This window comes from Aquarana catesbeiana, linkage group LG02 (assembly GCF_042186555.1).
Source record: "Aquarana catesbeiana isolate 2022-GZ linkage group LG02, ASM4218655v1, whole genome shotgun sequence".
In the NCBI taxonomy this organism is placed as follows: domain Eukaryota; kingdom Metazoa; phylum Chordata; class Amphibia; order Anura; family Ranidae; genus Aquarana; species Aquarana catesbeiana.
The window spans coordinates 731,898,512-731,917,683 of NC_133325.1; the positions used below are offsets into that span (position 1 = coordinate 731,898,512).

The following is a 19,172-nucleotide window of genomic DNA, read 5'->3' on the forward strand; positions in this document are numbered from 1 at the left end:
AATTTAACTTTTTGGCCTAAAAGCAAAACGCTATGTGTGGCGGAAAATTAACACTGAACATCACCCTGAACACACCATCCCCACCGTGAAACATGGTGGTGGCAGCATCATGTTGTGGGGATGCTTATCTTCAGCAGAGACAGGGAAGCTGGTCAGAGTTGATGGTAAGATGGATGGAGCCAAATACAGGGCAATCTTAGAAGAAAACCTGTTAGAGTCTGCAAAAAGCTTGAGACTGGGGCGGAGGTTTACCTCCCAGCGGGACAACGACCCTAAACATACAGCCAGAGCTACAATGGAATGGTTTAGATCAGAGCATATTCATGTGTTAGAATGGCCCAGTCAAAGTCCAGATCTAAATCCAATTGAGAATCTGTGGCAAGACTTGAAAATTGCTGTTCCCATATGCTCTCTTCCTATCTGACAGAGCTTGAACTATTTTACAATGAAGAATAGGCAAAAATGTCACTCTCTAAATATGCAAAGCTGGTAGAGACATCCCCAAAAAGACTTGCAGCTGTAGTTGCAGCAAAAGGTGGTTCTACAAAGTATTGACTCAGGGGAGCCTAATACAAATGCACGCCACACTTTTCACATATTTATTTGTAAAACAATTTGAAAACCATTTATCATTTTAGTTCCACTTGAAAATTATGTGCCACTTTGTGTTGGTCTATGACATAAAATCCCGATAAAATACATTTACGTTTTTTGGTTGTAACATGACAAAATATGGAATATTTCAAGGGGTATAAATACTTTTTCAAGGCACTGTATGTTATTTTGTTGATCATTAGCAATTGTTTGGTATAAACATCACAATGTACAGCTAGGTAAATTACACCACTTTCTCTTTTGTCTATATAGACTATAGAAGGAATACAATGGTGCTCTCTCTCCATCTCCAGCCTGCAGACTAGACATTGAATGAGCAGCAGCATGTTGGCAGGCGCCTATATGGTAGGTTGCTTTGAGCTAGGAAACATGGGCCCAGGTGGGAGAGGGTTAACTTGGGTCTGCTGGTTTCCTGGGCTTTTTGTTTTTTTTCCTCAACCCTGTCCAGGATATAAAGCAGGGGGAAGGCCAGTTCAGGGAACAAGCAGGCCGGCATAGGAAAGGGAAGTGGGTCCAGGCTAGTCGAGGATGTAACTTGGCGTGACCTTGGATCTACACCACCCCAAGGGAATATATCTATGAAGGACTCATTATGGACTTTTACCTGTAAAGTTATGCCTGGGGAGTGGAGAATTAGTTAGTTAGGAACTCAAATGCTTGTGAACTGTACCATTGCAGTCTACAAGTAAAGTTTTGTGAACCGTTCTTGAGCCTGGTCTGAAGTTACTCAAAGGGGTGCCTGGTGGCATGTGGCATATCAAAAGAACAGGGCCTGTAAAGCACACACAGGGTACAAAAGGAAAGTCACCACAATGGGTTGACTTGGTAGGAGAGTTGTAAAAGGAATATAACCAAGAATTGTGGGTAATTAATATCAGCCAGCCAGCGAGAAGCAGTACCTGGCCCGGGTGACAAGTCCTCCAGTAGCGAGGGGAGTTGGTATACTGCCTATCGGTCAGTTCCCCAAAATTAGTAGGGACTGAAAGCAGGATTCAAAGACCCCATGTATCCAGCCACCTGGTAGGGGAGAGTGAAGGAGTTAATTATATGCATGCATGAAGTCCACACTAGTGCACAGTGGGTCCCCATTCTGTCACTGGGAGTGTTAGAGATATGCTGGATTGGTGGAGAGGACGTAGGGTCACCGGTGTCCCTCTTAAATGCAATATTTAACTCTGTATGTTATACAACAGCACACAGTGTACTGCTCATCTCTAAGCCAAGGTGCCGCCTTAATGTTGATTTTCACATGACCGTGGCTCCACCTGGTCTCGGGCAATGATGAGCAGGTACACGAGGGGAGAGGTAATCCAACACGTGCTGGGCAAAGCGGCCCCCACTCACAAGCAGACTTATGTTTATCTGTCAGCTCACTTCTGTCAGCATGTTTATTGTTAGGAAATGTACATGCAGCACATCTGATTTGCTTCCAGTACTGCTTCTGGTTTCCGCTGGTTCTAAGACCAAGAAATGAGTGATCACATGACCGCTGATCGCTTATTTCTTGGCCTGCTTATAGCGCCAGGCAGGGAAGGGGGCGAGTACAGCTGGCTTCGACTCCCTCTTGCATGTGGAGAGCCGTAGCCAGCTGTCAATCAGGGAGCTGGGTGGATCCTGACAATATGGCTGGGATCCTTCAAGAGCCTGGAGTGGCTCTGTGATGGCAGCTGACAGTGGGCTTTAGCTGACTCTGGTTAACAGGAGAGCAAAAGTTAAGTGCACTCCTGTAACCCAGAAAAGACGTATGGCCAAAAAAGCTTTGGTCATACTTCTCTTTTCCAGTCTTTAGTACGAATATGAGTTAAGGCTAAACTGAATAAGCAGAATTGCAAATCCTTACATGTTCATTGGCAGGTAAAACAGTTCACATATACTGTATGTTTCAACGTAAGTGTTTTGCCCAGAGGTAAGCTTTAACATTTTGCTGGTAAAGAGGCCTTTCTGGAAACATGACAAAAACAAAAACGAATTTTACTAAAAGGCATAAAACAGACAAAAATATAATGATGATTTAATAACTTTAGTGAAGTAAGTACTATTTACATGACAGTCTATTAATACCGCTTATGTGTTTCTGATGATGGATGGTCTAATTCCACATGCAGCTTGTCATAAGCGTTTGTTGTGATTCAAATAAGGTATAGTACATGCTTCCTGGGGATATGCGATCTAAGTAATCATTTTAGTTAAATGTCAGTGCAAGTTTTTAATCAATTTTTTCACAATTTAAATGAACCTAGTTGTACATTATTAGCACATATTTCTGAAATGTTACCACCAATATGTTTCATACTTGAGACAGCGTGGATGTGTTGGCAAGCTTGATATATTGTACATCAAGCTTAAAGTTACACCCCAGTGGAACGTGGAAATTGTGCATATAGTCTTACTTATGAGCAGGAGCTGTTTACAATCCTGAAATTCACATTCTGCCGCTATATATACCATGTTTTCCTTTATGAATAGTCCAAAGTCTGAGACTTTAAACATAAAGAAGAATTCCAGTTATAGATTTTTTACATAGTTACATTGGCCCAGATTGGTCCAATGAAACTATGCATATAGCGTGCCTGTGGGATTCCCCTAAAACAGTGTTTCTCAACCAGGGTACTGCGAGAAGTCCCCAGTGGTTCCCTCGCAATTTACCATTGTGCGGTCTATATGCACCCCGTGGTGAATTCAATGCACACTGACAGTGAGTACTATCAGGGCGCATTGATACCCGAAACCTCTCCTTTAGTTCCAGCTACCGTGATATCACTGCAGCGGGCAGAGCAGGACAAGAAGAGATCATGTGAAAAGCATCTTGTCTCCCACCCACTCTCATCAGTGATTATTTATTCCAGCAGGTGTGGAATGTTGTAGCAAGGTGAGCACAATAGATGAACTGTGTACAGCATACATTTACTCCTACTAATCATAACTGTACTCCACTAATCCCAGACGGATCTCCCCTTCTGTCCATTCCAGGCACTTGTATGTGACATCACCTGGTATGGGTGAGAGAAGAGAGCTGGTGGGGATCAACATGCCAAAACAGACATCTATCAGCAGCTTCCCTGTGCAGCTCTGCATATGAGGACAATAAACAGTACTACAGACCTCCTGAGCCCTGACCTGCTGACCCCCCTGTGCCCTGACCTGATGACACCCCCATGTGCCCTGACCTGGTGACTTCCCTGTGCCCTGACCTGGTGACACCCCCATGTGTCCTTACCTGGTGACTCCCCTGTGCCCTGACCTGGTTACTTCACTGTGTCCTGACCTGGTGACTCCCCTGTGCCCTGGCCATGTGTCCCTCCTGGGCCCTAACCTGGTGACTTCCCTGTACCCTGACCTGGTGACCCCCCTGTGCCCTGATCTGGTGCCTCCCCTGTGCTCTGTCCTGGTGACACCCTTGTCTGATTTCAGTTGAAGATTAAATTTGTGTGTGTGTGCATTACCCAAGAATTTAGCATCTGTGTAGAAAAAAGCCAGCCCAAGTTTCACATTAGGGAAGTAAGTTTTAATATTTATTCTATTATTTAATGCTATTTCTAAAAATAATTACTGTTAAAGCAACAGCTTGCTGATCACAACAATGTTTTCAGTGAGCTGTCGATCTGAAAATTATTTCAGGAGTTCCCCCAAGATCTCAAACTTTTTGCCAAGGGTTCTTTGAAGCCAAAAGGGTTGAAAAACACTGCCCTAGAAGCTGGAAATCTCTGTACTAGCTACTGCTGCAGTTAATTTGTCAGACAGCATTACACCAATGATCACATTTTACTTCTAGAAGGGCGGGTCTGCTTGGAGAAGCAATAGAAAACAATAGGCAGCCACTACTCAAATGCTGCTTATAGTGTTTGAGCTGCTGCTTTGAAAAACCTGAAGTCCGCCGTTTGTCCTAGTGCATACATTGAGACCCGTTGTTTGTATGGAGGTAGGTAGGGGTGGCTTACCACGGTTAGAAACACATTAGAAGCACATGATCCATTTAAAGTCCCCCATTCAAATGTATTCATATATAAGGCTTTCTAAAAAACTTACTTCCCAACCTTCTGAGATGATAAAAATGGAAACATTATAGCATAGTATGTATGCAAAGGACACCACTTTGCCATGCCTCCAGTTACACAGACTATATAGAAATAAAGTGCATTCAAAGCCCAACATTTTTCTTAGTTTGTATGAAGCAGAAAAAGATAGAACTCCTGTTAGGTGTCCCCAGTGTGGAGATTCACCCTTTGTATTTGTCCTAGTGACCTATGTCACCAAGACTGGAACTAAGTGAAATTCCATTATTTTGAGTTATCTCAGAAGAAGGGAATTTTTTTTTTTTAATGAAAACAGCTTTTTTCAACCTTATTAACATGAAGGAACCCTTGAAATAACGTTATGGTCTCAGGGAACCCTTACTAATAATTACTATTATCTACAGCTCACATTGCATTTGTGGGTAAGTGCAGTGTGGTGCGGCAGCAGTGAAGACACAGTTGCAATAAACAGACCTTTTATTAAGAAGAAATGAAAAGAAAAGAAAAAGAAGAAAAAACGAAACAGACAGCCTAGTGGGAAGGCATCCAACTGGGAGCACTCACAGTATGTATGGCCAAAGTAGAATTGAGTGGTTCTTGAATGTGCCGACAATGTTTGTCCCAAAGGGCGGAATGTGGCCTGGCCCAGTTTGCACCCAAGCAGAAAGATTTCAAGAAGGAAGGCATATCTCTAGCCTGTTCCTACTTGTCAGGAACCTCTCCCTACCACTAGCCACTTTCCCTGACAGGTGGGAGACCTGCTCCTAACCTGTCCACTCGCAAGAATGTGTGGCAATCTCAGGAGCAAGGGTCTTAAATAAATTCTGCCTTACCTAAGATGGTGCCAAAGTCACATGGGCTGTCAGCATCCAACCTTGATCGTTGTCCCAGTGACATAGAAACCATAGAGGAACCATGTTCCTCTCGACTTCCTCTCCCTCTGCAATGTGGTTGAGCTCCACCTGCAGTGGAGAATATAGTCTTCACCTGTCTACACATTAGTGTGATGGTCACTGGGAAGAATGCTTCTTACATTTTTGGCCATTGGAAAAATTCCCCACCTTACAGATAGTTAAAAAGATCATACTTGTCAGTGGTTATTCATCTGAGAGCCAGACACTGCTTATTGCTCAAGTAACCCTTAAAGCAATAGTAAAGCCCGCTATGTGATTTTTACCTACAGGTAAGCCTATAATAAGGCTTAAAAAACCTCTAGAGAAACACTAGGGCTCCATGGAACTTTGGTTGAGAAAGGCTGCACCATAACAATTGCTTTAACTGAATTTAAAGTGGAGGGCCACCCTAAAATAAAAAATTGTATCAATATTCTTAAAAAAATGTAAAAAAAAAATTTGAAAAAAAAATTTTTTTTTAACTTACCCGAAACCCCTGTTGCTAGGCAGTCTTCCTAATCTGCCTCTTCCTATTCTGCGGCGCTTCCTCCTCTTCGGCGAGCAGCCCCGTTGCCTTCTGGGACATGTGTGTGTCCCAGAACACAACAGGGCCATTCACAAAGCGCTGTGTGACTCGCGCATGCGCAGTAGGAAACAGGCAGTGAAGCTGCAAGGCTCCACTGCCTGTTTCCCTTCATTAAGATGGCGGCGCCGACAGCCGATCCAATGGATGGATCGGCCTAGGGGTGGGGGGGGGCGACATCGCGGGCTCGCTGGACAGGTAAATGTCCTTATTAAAAGTCAGCAGCTACTGACTTTAAAAAAAAAACCACATCGCAGCCGGAACACCCCTTTAAATGTTATTTCACCTCCACTTTTTTTTTATACTGGCTTTTTTAAAATAACAACCGCAATTGGAGGTTGGCTTAAAAGTTTAGTGCATTCAAATACTTTTAGAAAGTCAGATAATTCATTTTTTATAGAGTTATTTACATCAATTGCAGTAGTGACTCATATTTACCTGAACTTGTTCTGTGATGTTGAAGATATTTAGCAGCTTACAGGTAATTCAGTCAGATTAATCCAAACACTATAGGCGGATGTTCTTTGTGCAAGAACGGGATGGGAGTCAAGGTGGGAAGTTTTTTGTTACCCATATGGTTAGAAATGCTGGCATATATTCCTGGCACTTAGAACTGAAAAAGTGGTTTGGATAAGCTGTGAAAAGTTTTCAGCATTAGAGATCAAGTCCAGTTAGGTGGGACTTACTACTACTATTAACTATGTATATCATGACCTACATAAATGAAAACCTTCACAGACAGTTATATACATCTGACTAAAAAGAGAGACAACAGAGCAGCAAAGATAGACAACTGAGAAGGAAAGATGGACAGGGGGATCTGGTTCCAAAAACAAAGAAAGTCCCTCCAAATGAGCTATGTTAGAAGCTGCTTAGTTCTCATTTTGTTTGTCAACCCCATATGCCATCTGATAATCCCAATTTTTTTTCTCCTTTGTACCCACCTCAAGCCTTTGCTCCACTTTTATTTTCTCCTTGGTTTACCACAGCTGACTTAGCTAAGAAGATCAGTTTCATTATTCTCAAACTTTTATGATAGGAAAATGTCCTCAATGTAACCATTAACATTTAAGTTGGTCCTCAACATTTTCCTTTGATTACGTTGGTCTAATTTATTCAGGTTGTTTAGTTGCAACTCTTTTCTGTTTTGGTGTGCTTATAATGTTTTTCTTTTAGTGCAGAACTCCAGGACTTGTTTTTTTTTTTTCAAATTTACATTGTTCCAACTTGGCTTGATGTACGTATGTCTGATATCTAGTGAGCTGCTGGAGATGCTGAAAATCACTGTAGTGGTCCATGCTACATACAAGTCATGATTTATTCTGGGTTCTTCTCCAGCAGCTTCTCCTCTGCACACTGAACACAAAGGGGTTGATTTACTAAAGATGGAGGGTGCAAAATCTGGTGCAGCTGTGCATGGTAGCCAATAAGCTTCTAACTTCAGCTTGTTCAATTAAGCTTTGACAAAAAAACTGGAAGCTGATTGGTTTCTCTACAGAGCTGCACCAGTTTTTTCACTCTCCAGTTTTAGTAATTCAGCCCCAAAGGGTTTCTCACTCAGGACTACCACCATTCAGAGAATGCCTTGTATATTTTTGGTGAATACAAGGCATTTTATGATTGGATGAGGTTGAAATCGAGACATCATCCACTCTTCCTCTCCACCTTGGTCAATTAAAGAAAAATACAAGGCATTCACTGAATGGTGTCAGTGTTGAGCAAGCCAAACCTTGTGTTTAGTGTGCAGAGCAAAAGCTGCTGAAGCAGGACTTAGAAGATAACAACTCTCAATGTACGTGGACCACTATAAATATTATTATTATTATACAGGATTTATATTACACCAACAGTTTGCCCAGCGCTTTACAATATAAAGGGGGACAGTCCCATTACAACACATTTCAATACAGAAGGAATAGGAGGGTCCTGTTCATGAAGCTTACAATCTAAATGGAGGAAGAGGTGGTACAAAAGGTGATGGCCGCAGGGGATGATCTGATGATACAGTTTTTAGGTGGAGGTGGGGTAGGCTTCCCTGAATAAATGAGTTTTCAAGGATCTCCTAAGGTAGACAGGGTAGAACTGACAGGACATAGTGAGGTAGGGAGTTCCAGAGGATGGTAGAGGTTCTGGAAAAGTCCTGGAGGCGAGCATGGGAGGATGTAACAAGGGAGCTATAGAGCAAGATGTCTTGGGAAGAGTAGAGAGGTCGATTTGGGTGATATCGGCACATGAGGTTAGTGATGTAGGTGGGGGCGACGTTGTGGATGGCTTTATATGTTGTGGTTAGTATTTTGAATTTTATATGTTGGTCTAGTGGAAGCCAGTGAAGGGACTGGCAGAGAGGGGCAGCAGTCATGGATAGTAAGATGTATAAGTCAAGCAGCAGCATTCATATTAGACTGAATGTGCGATAGCCAGTGTTAGGGTAGGCCAGTGAGGACGGAGTTGCAGTAGTCAAGGATATAACCAAGGAGTGAATACGTTGTTTTGTGGGGCTGTTAGTCAGGAAGGGGCAAATTCTGGAAATATTACAGAGGTTAAGGCAGCAAGATTTAGCCAGTGATTGGACGTGGGACCCAATGGAGAGTTCAGAGTCTAGGATTTCACCTAGCACCCTGACATGAGTGGAGGGACCAATGGTTGTGCTGTTGATCTCAATGGTAAAGTCATGGGGGGGAAGGGGTTATCAGGGAGGAGGAAATATCCCAAGCTCAGCTTGAATTTGAAGATGTGGTGTGACATACATACTTATATGTGACTCTGTAAATCTGCGGAGGGTGTCGTCAGCATATCAACTGGCCCTTGAAAGAGGTAGAGAGAGAGAAAAGTAGGGGCCCAAGCATGAAGTACCCCAACAGAAAGAGGAAGAGGAATGTGATGGTGTAGTATATGATGCTGAAAGTGCACTGTGATAGGTAGGAGGAGAACCAGGAAAGAGCAGAGTTGTGGAGGCCAAGGGAGTGGAGTTAATTGAGAAGTGAGTGGTCAACTGTGTCAAAGCTCTAATGGGGCGTACACACGGTCGGACTTTTTGTCTACAAAAGTCCGTCAGCCTGTCCGACAGACTTTCGACGGACTTTTGGCGGACTTTTGGCGGACTTGCAGCAGACTTTCTTACGAACGGACTTGCCTACATACGATCACACAAAAGTCCGACGGATTCGTACGTGATGACGTACACCGGACTAAAATAAGGAAGTTGATAGCCAGTAGCCAATAGCTGCCCTAGCGTGGGTTTTTGTCCGTCGGACTAGCACACAGACGAGCGGATTTCTGGGTCCGGCGTAGTTACGACGTAAAGATTTGAAGCATGTTTCAAATCTAAAGTCCGTCAGATTTGAGGCTGGAAAAGTCCGCTGAAAGTCCGCTGAAAGTCCGGGGAAGCCCACACACGATCGGATTGTCAGCCAGCTTTAGTCCGTCGGCGTCCGTCGGACTTTTGTAGACGAAAAGTCCGACCGTGTGTACGCGGCATAAGAGTATAAGTATGGAAGAGGCTTACCAATACCAAAGACTATGGGCATGGAAATGTCTAGGGGTATGAGTAAATTGAAGCTTACCAATAATTAGATGTGGTGGCCGCATTTGTTTTCTTTTTAGATTGTTTTCCTGCTGCTTTCATCTGGTGATCTGGCCAGTATTACATCTCCTGTATTAGAGTGCCCCCCACTCTGGATGAAGAAGCAAAATGGTGCCTTTGGATAGCAGCATTGTCATTGTGGGGGGAGGGGAGTGGTAAATGTACTAGCAGAATTAAATACACTAACAAATTGAAGTCAAACTCCAGCTCACACTTTATAATCAGTTACAGTAAACAATTTTTGTTCCTTCTTGGATAAAGGTTTTGCCTAAATCAATAAAAGCTGATCATTTTAAGCACCCCTGACAGTGTTAAATGGTTTGTCTCATCCTTGTAAACATCTGGAAGAGAGCTTGTTCTTTTAAAAAAACAGACTTACTGGCAGAAGAAAGACATTCTAAAAAATGAAATGAATACAGCTACCACATTTAAGAATCGGTAAGCTGCAATATAATAAATGTTTGCTTTTGGGTTTAATACTGCTTTAATGCAGGTAATGCATTAGGGTAAAAAAAACCTTTTCACTTTAGAACCACTTTAAATTGTACAGTTATTGTATAATTAGCAGACAAAACACAACATGATTCAAGAAAAAAAAAAAGCCTTGCACCACTTTATAAGCAATTCACAGTCTTTGTACCTGAATTGAACACTTGTGGTATTGTATTAAATACTATTGAATAATCATTTTATGTTCTACTTACAGCTAAAAATATAGAGCTTGTTGTACACTCAATAATATTCCATGTCCTTGCTTGAACAAGTGTAGAAGTTATCCCTAAAGCTGTTTTCTACTACATAATCAAATACTTAGGGCTTTTTTAAAAACTGGTGAAAAGAAGACAAGATCAGATGTGGAGCTGTTGCCCATAGCACACAAAAGGTTTAAAGCAGGGGTATCCGACCCGCGGTCTGTGGGCTGTACGCGGCCCAAGAGGGCTATGCATGCAGTCCAACGCATAATTGTAAACTTGCGGCTATGAATGTTCACGTCTAGAGGGATGATGGGCATGCTATGTTTGGCATGGCACCCAAGGTGGTGGCCAGCGTAGACAAGCAGAGCCCAGGAACTTCTGAAGGGATGCTAGGGATATTATGTTTGAATTAGCACCGGCAGCACATGCAGACACCCCCCCCCCTGCAAGCTAGCATCAGAGTAGGTGCCGCATGACTGGATCTAAGGTGGTGCAGAGGAGGGCTGCCCCCACCCCAGATTTTAGTTGCACCCCCCCAAATCCCCCTGTCCTCAACCCACCCCCCACTGATACAGTACTGTGTTTGAGATACCATTAAGAAGGAAAGGCACCCAAACATGCGTGGTGCTTTTTCCCACGTGGCGATTCTGCCCGCGATTCAAAATTGCAAAGTGTTAATGGGGCCTTAGTGTCTAAGACAATTCCTCTTCTTACAATGTGGTCCAGGAAGGTCAAAAGTTTTAACACCCCTGGTTAAATGTGTAATTAGCAGAAACATTTAAAAAAATGACATGATACGACCATTAGTAGTATGGCCAGTAGCGTTATCACAGCGGCATTTGTTTTCCCTAGTCCCCTTGTAACAATGTTGTATTACCTGTTGTTGGTGCTGACGTTGAATCTGTTATTTTTCCACTTTCCAAAATGTGCAGCAGTCAGATTACATTACAGTCAGTTAAAGGGTAACTCCACTTACGTGGGGAAAAATAATAGAGAATAAAGAAAACATAATATAGTGTCATATTATAATTCAATGTTATTAAAAATGGCCTTTCCTTTTCAATTTGCAGCTCTGGAATTTTCTGTAACATGCAATGCAATATGGTTACCTTGAGATGTTCTATACACAGAATGTGTACAGATCACCCCCCAGAAACATAATTTCCTGCTTGTGTGATTGCCTCACTGATTTTCCCAGAAGTTTGCACTAAGATACAAGTCAGATTTCAGACATCCCCTGCAAAAAAAAAAAAGCCTTTTTGCTGAGATGCTCCCAATAGGAAATCATGTCTAAAGGGATGCAGGCCTTAGAGCTTTCCTCGTTAGTGCCCTGCAGGTGCAGCAGCTAATTGATAATTATGAAACCACTCCCATTATATTCACTTGCTCCAGCTTAAAACCACATGGACACAAACACACAGGGGTTTCTTCAGAATAACAAAAGGTAGGAATCTGTAACAAAGTTTATTAAATGCCTTGTAATGTACACAGATCACCCAGAGGGGAATGTTTTTTTCTCATCAAAAGTTGCGTTACTCTTTAAATGTACAGGAAGACCATGCCTTAGTGCAAGTACAAGTCTCTGCCTCAGCTGCTACATGCTGGAAGTAGCTGTTAATCAACCAGCAGGAGGCATTTACTGCAGCAGATTGAATGAATGCACAGGGAGACCACCATCCTGCAGAACTGGGAGTTACATAGTTGCATAGTAGGTGAGGATGAAAAAAGATACAAATCCATCAAGTCCAACCTATGTGTGTGATTAAATGTCGGTATTACATTGTATATTCCTGTATGTTGTGGTCGTTCAGGTGCTTATCTAATATTTTTTTTTTAACTATTGAGACCACCCTATCCCTATTGTGGGGTCACCAGTATGGTATTTGTACATTGAAATCATATCCTTTCTCAAGCGTCTCTTCTCCAGAGAGAATACATTCAGAGCTCGCAACCTTTCCTCATAACTATTATCCTCCAGACCCTTTATTAGTTTTATTGCCCTTCTTTGTACTCGCTCCAGTTCCGGCATATCCTTCCTGAGGATTGGTGCCCAGAACTGGACAACATACTCTAGGTGTGGCCGGACCAGAGTCTTGTAGAGCTGCAGAATTATTGTTTTATCTCTGGATTTAATCCCCTTTTTAATGCATGCCAATATTCTGTTTGCTTTGCTTGCAGCCGCTTGGCATTGCATGCTATTGCTGAGCCTATCATCTACTAGGACCCCCAGGTCCTTTTCCATCCTAGATTCCCCCAGAGATTCTCCCCCCAGTGTATAAATTGCATTCATGTTTTTGCCAACCAAATGCATTATTTTACATTTTTCTACATTAAACCTCATTTGCCATGTAGTTGCCCATCCCATTAATTTGTTCAGATCTTCTTGCAAAGTTTCCACATCCTGCGGAGAAGTTATTGCCCTGCTTACATTTTTTCAACACTAGTGAGTTGGTGGTCACCCTATTAAAAAAAGCCACAGAAAGAGAGAGCGCAGAATCTGTCAGGATCAACAGGTATTCATAAAACCTTTACACACACCAATGTAGAAAGCCTTATGCTGCGTACACACGAGCGGACTTTATGGCATACTTTGCCATGCGGTCTTTTTGACTGACTTTCCGACGGACTTTCCGAATGAACGGACTTGCCTACACACAATCAACCAAAGTCCGACTGATTCGTACCTGATGACGTACAACCGGACTAAAACAAGGAAGTTCATAGCCAGTAGCCAATAGCTGCCCTAGCGTCGGTTTTTGTCCATCGGACTAGCATACAGACTAGCGGACTTTTTGACCGGACTCGAGTCCGTCGGATAGATATGAAACATGTTTCAAATCTAAGTCCGTCAAACTTTTGAGAAAACAAAGTCCGCTGGAGCCCACACACGATCGAATTATCCGACGAAATCCGGTACGCCGGGCCAAGTATGCCGTAAAGTCCGATTGTGTGTATGCGGCATTACACAAATGCATTTATTGGGTTTAGATACACTTTAATGTTTTATTTTATGAAAAGTAAAATAATCCTAATTGGCCGTTATGGGCAGTTTAACTGCTCCACTTGTGGTAATCTCTTTTCTGCAGTATCATAAATCAGCCCTAAAGCTTTTTATTCTTAGAACCAGCTTTCCCATTGCCTGTTCTGATATTTAACTTTTCCCGTCACCGGCTTGAGGTCATCCACAAGAAGATACAATTTCCTGTAAATGATGCTAATGACATTGCACAGTTTTCTATATTTTCACGCTGCGCACTCCCATACTTGTACACAACAGTCAACAGTTAAGGACATTTTCCACTTCATCTGCACCTCCTGCCAGCAAGCATAATATGTTTTCAGAAACGAGAGCACAGAATGTATGCTGCCAGCTGTCTGTCTTCTATGGTAACTGCAATCTATTATTCAGTTTAGGTTTTGGCTAATTTATTGTGGTCTTAAAGCCAGCACTGAAGTTTGTTCCATAAAACACAGATATTTCACCCGGTGTCCTGATATGACCCAGGGAGCTCACACCCTGCGAGGCACAGAAAAGGTTGCAGGACAAGAGCAGTGCGGAGAACTTATAAGGAGACCGAAAGCAATGATCTAAAACATCCCTCTGCAGCACTGTCTTTGGGCTTGTAAGTCCAACTACAACGTGCAATTCTGAACTGTTATCAAGCATTGAAATTAATAACTTAAAATATCTTTAAAAATGTTAAAGTAAGTTCAAAAATGTATAAAAAGAGTAAAAATGTAAGGGGAGTATTTATAATGGGTTAAATCTCAGCTCCCAAGATGTACCTACATTTTCCCCGGAAACATTCACTTGCTGTATAATAAACTTTTGCTGTCAATATTCATCCATGTCAAAAAAATTTTTCCAAAATTCATTCGTCTGGATTTTAGAACCCTTCATAAGTAAAGCTATATGTAACCTCTGTTGTATTCTTAAAGTGGTACTAAAAATAAAAAAAGTGAGAGCAGGCAGGCTTTTTACTGCAGAAGTGACATTGCTAAATTGCCTTTGCATCAAAACAAACATTAAGGTAGGTGTGGCGCTGTTCTAGGGTGCAATAATTGCATGCCCCTGTGTAACAATCTGTGTGTCCCTATATTACACTCCCAATGTAATTAATGAAAATAAAAAACATCAAATTGCTAAACGTGTTTAAAGTGTCAACTGCTTGGTGCATACACTGGTGTGTACACATGCAGACAACACACATATGCAAACATGGATGAATGTGCTGTGATCATATATAGTCCATCATTCTTCAAAGCGCAAAATTAAAAAAAAAAAAAATATATATATATATATATTTTCATGAATTACATTGGGAGTATAATATAGGGACACACAGATTGTTATACAGGGGCATGCAATGATTGCACCCTAGAACAGCGCCACACATACCTCCCTGCATTCAACACTTGCATTTACATTCCACCTAGGTGGTTGTACCAGGAGGGGCAGCAGTTCATTTTCTTTACTTATTGCCATAAGTGCAGGACTACCCATATATTTTACAATAATACAAACTTGCCTACCTGTTTGCAATCTTCTTCAGAATGTACACTTAGACAGGCCATAGACAGGCCACAGGTTGCAGGAAAGAAATTTGCAGGATTCCCTTAACACAGACAGTGTTGACAGGTCAATCCCTCCTGCTGAGCAAATGTCGGGGAGCAGGGGGGACAGACGGGAAAGCCGTCCCCTCTGGGAGAAGACAGTGATTATTGCTAGTGGCTATAGCAGCCACTAGCAATAATTGCAAGTGAATCCGGCAGGCTAGTTGTACCCAAGTTGATCGATCAACTTGGTACATTAAACCTGCCCACACACGGTTTGAATCTCGGACGATTCCTGTTGAACTGGCCAAGATTCAAACTGTCTATGGCCGGCCTTAGCTACACATGTGGAGGTCAGTGTACATTCTCTGCACACCTTGGTGACAGAATGCATGAGCTCTAATGCGTGGGGTTACATCAGTCCCTGCTGGCCAATCAAGACCCAGTTTCTGGAAGAAGCCAGGGAGGAGACACTTGGCTCCGGCAAGGGAGCTGACAGATGTTGCTTCGCTGGAGAAGAGGTGAGTATTTAGACTTTACTTTTATCTTAAAGCCCATTTGAGTAGTAAGGCCTGTCTAACACCAGCATACTGTAGAGATAGACTCATGCTCTTTTTTTGGGGGGGCGGGGAAGCAGTGGTCTCTCTGTCAAGGTCTGACATGCTCCCCTTGTGGAGTCAGCCCTTTAGCTCTTCAATCAACAAAACTCATGCTCCCTGCTGATTGAAGTGCTCTAGCTCTAAAGAAAATGAATGGGAAGATTTGAACATCTTTTGCTTTGATGTGCCTAAATGTGTTTAACTGATTTAAAGTGACAGTTCAATTAGGCTTTAAGCTTGGTGAATCCAAACATTTACCTTTGATTGCCTGAGATCAGCACAGCTCATTTGTCTTAAGGGCATATTCATAAAATTTTGGAGAATCCAGACACATTCACTGACTTTAAGTAGCATAATTCATCACATTTATAATGTGGTGGATTTGATGGTAGTAAAAGCTCAAACTGGTGAGTGTTGGTCACGTGGATCATTTTTAGTTGAATATCTAGTGAATGTTCAATTAAAGTCACATTCACCACATAAACTGGTTTGAATTTTGAAGCTGCGGATTTCCCAAATTAACATGAACCATCTTCACCATGGTTTATAAATATTTCCTTTAGCATTTCCCTAATTTATTATTAAGGCTTATTATTAAGGTTTATTAATATATTTATATGATTACGACAAAATGGTCAGATATATACCCCATGGTCTTCACGTGGGCCACAAAGAAATGACCCAAGGAATTAGGATAATGTATAAGAACACAGAAAAGATAAGCACCCAGTAAACATTGATGGGGGAATCCCTCCCATGAAGCTATTTTGTTCTCCCGAAAGGGTGGGGGGGGGGGCTGGGTGCGGGGAGCCACCTCTGCTAGCAGAACACAATGATTATTGCAAGCGCTTGCAATAATTGCATGCTAGAAATCCAGCATGCTGGTTGCACCCAAGTCAATTGATGGATCAACTTGGGTACAATCAGCCTGCCCATAGATGGTCAAATCTGGCTGGTCCCTGCTGAACCAACCGAGATTCAAAATATCTATGACCAGCTTAACAGAACTTTGAAACCTTGGTAATTATAGACAGTTTCTTTCTTTAAGCACCTTAGTAAATAATGACCATACTATTTTATCCAGTTTCCACAAACTGGCTTCCTCATTGTACTAAAAAGTCAAGTCAACTATAATCACCCATAACCTGACACTTGGCTATGAGTGTCTGTCATGGGTAAGAGGTCACTTGAGGTCTGACAGTTGCTCTGTTATCGGTCTGACCTCATGTAGAGAGAACAATGTTTTCAGAAGTATAATTGTCTTATTCCCTACAGCATTACAGATTATTATGCTGGCCATAGATGGATCAAAATTTTGATCCATGTGTAGCTATTCCTGCTTGACAGAACTTGATTGTTGATTGTAGAGAGTTGGAAAACTTTTATCGATAAGTGGCTGCAGCAATTGATCAGTGTTGCCTGACAGCAGGAAGTCCAGCTGTTAGAATATAATGTCCTCATTTGTGTGGAGGACATTATGGAGGAATCTGTTGTGTATTTTTTCAGCGCGCTGGCTGAAAGTAGAACTATAGGCAAAACGTTTTTTTTTTTTTTTGATAGAGTAAGGGAGGGTTATAACCCCTGTCCGATTTGTTTTAGCCATCTGCGTTCCATTGCAGAGATTTACCTTCACTTCCTGGTCCATAGCCAAACAGAAAGTGAGAGTAAATTCCTGCAAACTAAGGGAATCCTCAGTCTAGCATGATGAGGACGCGTCATTCTATGCGGCATTCAAAACCATCCACTGCCATAGGATTTAAAAAAAGATATATAGTATACTAAAATTTTTAATAAAAAATAGAGGAGGAGCGCACAGGTAAAATAGTGATGTTGCCAGTTCTAGGGACAGCTACCACATCCACACCCTGACCTCTAAAAAATTTTGTGAAGGGGAAAAACCCCATAAAATAGGACTTTTCAGGATGTAGAGCTGATACTGAGGTGAGCACACAATGTCTATTAAAATTATTTATTGAAAAAAGATAATAAAATCACATACAAAAATACTAAAGTTCATAACATAGCATGATATACAAACAGTGATTAGTATTCCACATGCTTGTAAACAGTTCATATCATTAAGAAATGCCAACACGTTTCGCAAAGTAAATTTCCGCTTCTTCAGGGAATTTGATTAGTATCTATTTATCATTGGGTTGAAGAACAGAAAATATAATATTATCACGCTATGCTAGTTAAATAATTAATCTATAAATACATACATTTCATATTAACAGTGTGAATCATATTACACCTTACAAAAGTGCTCACCAATTAAATCAGTATGCAGTAAATATGCTTTCCCACAGGCTCTGCACGCAAAGAACCTGCCCTCCAGGTAGAGGTCCCCGATAAACAATCGGTACCCTGTCAGGTGGATACTGGATCATGCAATGGTAGACATGGCAGAAAGGACAAAAAACAAGTACTGTGAGAAGAGAGTATATGTTCTATCACTCTTACATTTTACATTTTATTTTACACGTGTTTAACATCCCCTATATACTCACTTCAATCTGTCTATATGCAGAGTAAAGTATGGGGACAGAAGAAACTTGAAAGTCAAACAGAAGACCCAACAGATTGATTCAATCAGACCACTTGTAGTAAGCCTTAAAGGAAGAAGGGTTAAAAGAAATGTCATTAAGCTTTACTTCCCAATTTGATCAAGCAAAAAACAAAAAAACTCCAACCTTCATATTTAGCACAATGCCAATTGTATAATTTCTAATGGATTGTGTATATATATATATATATATATATATATATATATATATATATATATATATATATATATATATATATATATATATATATATATATATATATATAAAATTATATTTAGTACCCCTCAGAGTCCAAGGCTAAACCTATCATTCACATAGCAAATAACAAAGAAAAGATATAGTATCCGCCTATACCGCCTCACCATGCAGTTAAATCAACTCACCACTACATTTTATACATAATCCAGTCTGATGCCGGAGGGGGCCAGGCCCGACCCCCAAGCACCGCGTCAGGTGCGGGCGCCTGGAAGTGACGCATGTATGCATTCCAAAACAGAGCGTATAGGGTTGGAAGGTGCCCAACTTAGACTAGCGTTAAAAAAACTAATAAAATTAACCCTAAACCAATACAGTTGTCATTATGTACTCACATACATAGAACTATGCATGCCAAAAACATTGCCAGTGTTTTGGTCATTTGTAGGGGTTGATTTACTAAAACTGAAGAGTGCAAAATCTGGTTCAGCTGTGCATGGTAACCAATCAACTTCTTACTTCAGCTTGTTCAATAAAGCTTTGACAAAAAAAAAAAATCAACCCCCCCGAATTTCATACTACTGTTTATTCCACAGATGCAAATAAAGTTGTTCACTAATATAATTTTACATTTGCAAAAATAACTAAAACTGCTGGTTTCCCTTGAACAGTTCTGTAAATTTACCTGGACTTATTCCGTAAGGTTATATGTAAAGCGTAACCAATTAACCTCCCTGGCGGTATGATTATTTCGGATTTTAGGTGCTGAAAGCGGTACAATTATTTTGCATGGAAATTTGGCGTTTTATATTGTAGGTCTGTAATTCTTAACAATAACGCACTTAAATCTGTCCAAACAAGAGTCTAGTAGATAT

The 19,172-nt window shown here is 41.4% G+C and overlaps 1 long non-coding RNA gene across 4 annotated transcripts in view; it reads left to right on the forward strand.

Annotated features, from left to right (window-relative positions):
• The window catches only part of LOC141129193 (uncharacterized), a 663,735-nt gene that overhangs the window by 450,654 nt on the left and 193,909 nt on the right, over positions 1-19,172 (forward strand). The gene's annotated exons all lie outside the window — the stretch shown is intronic.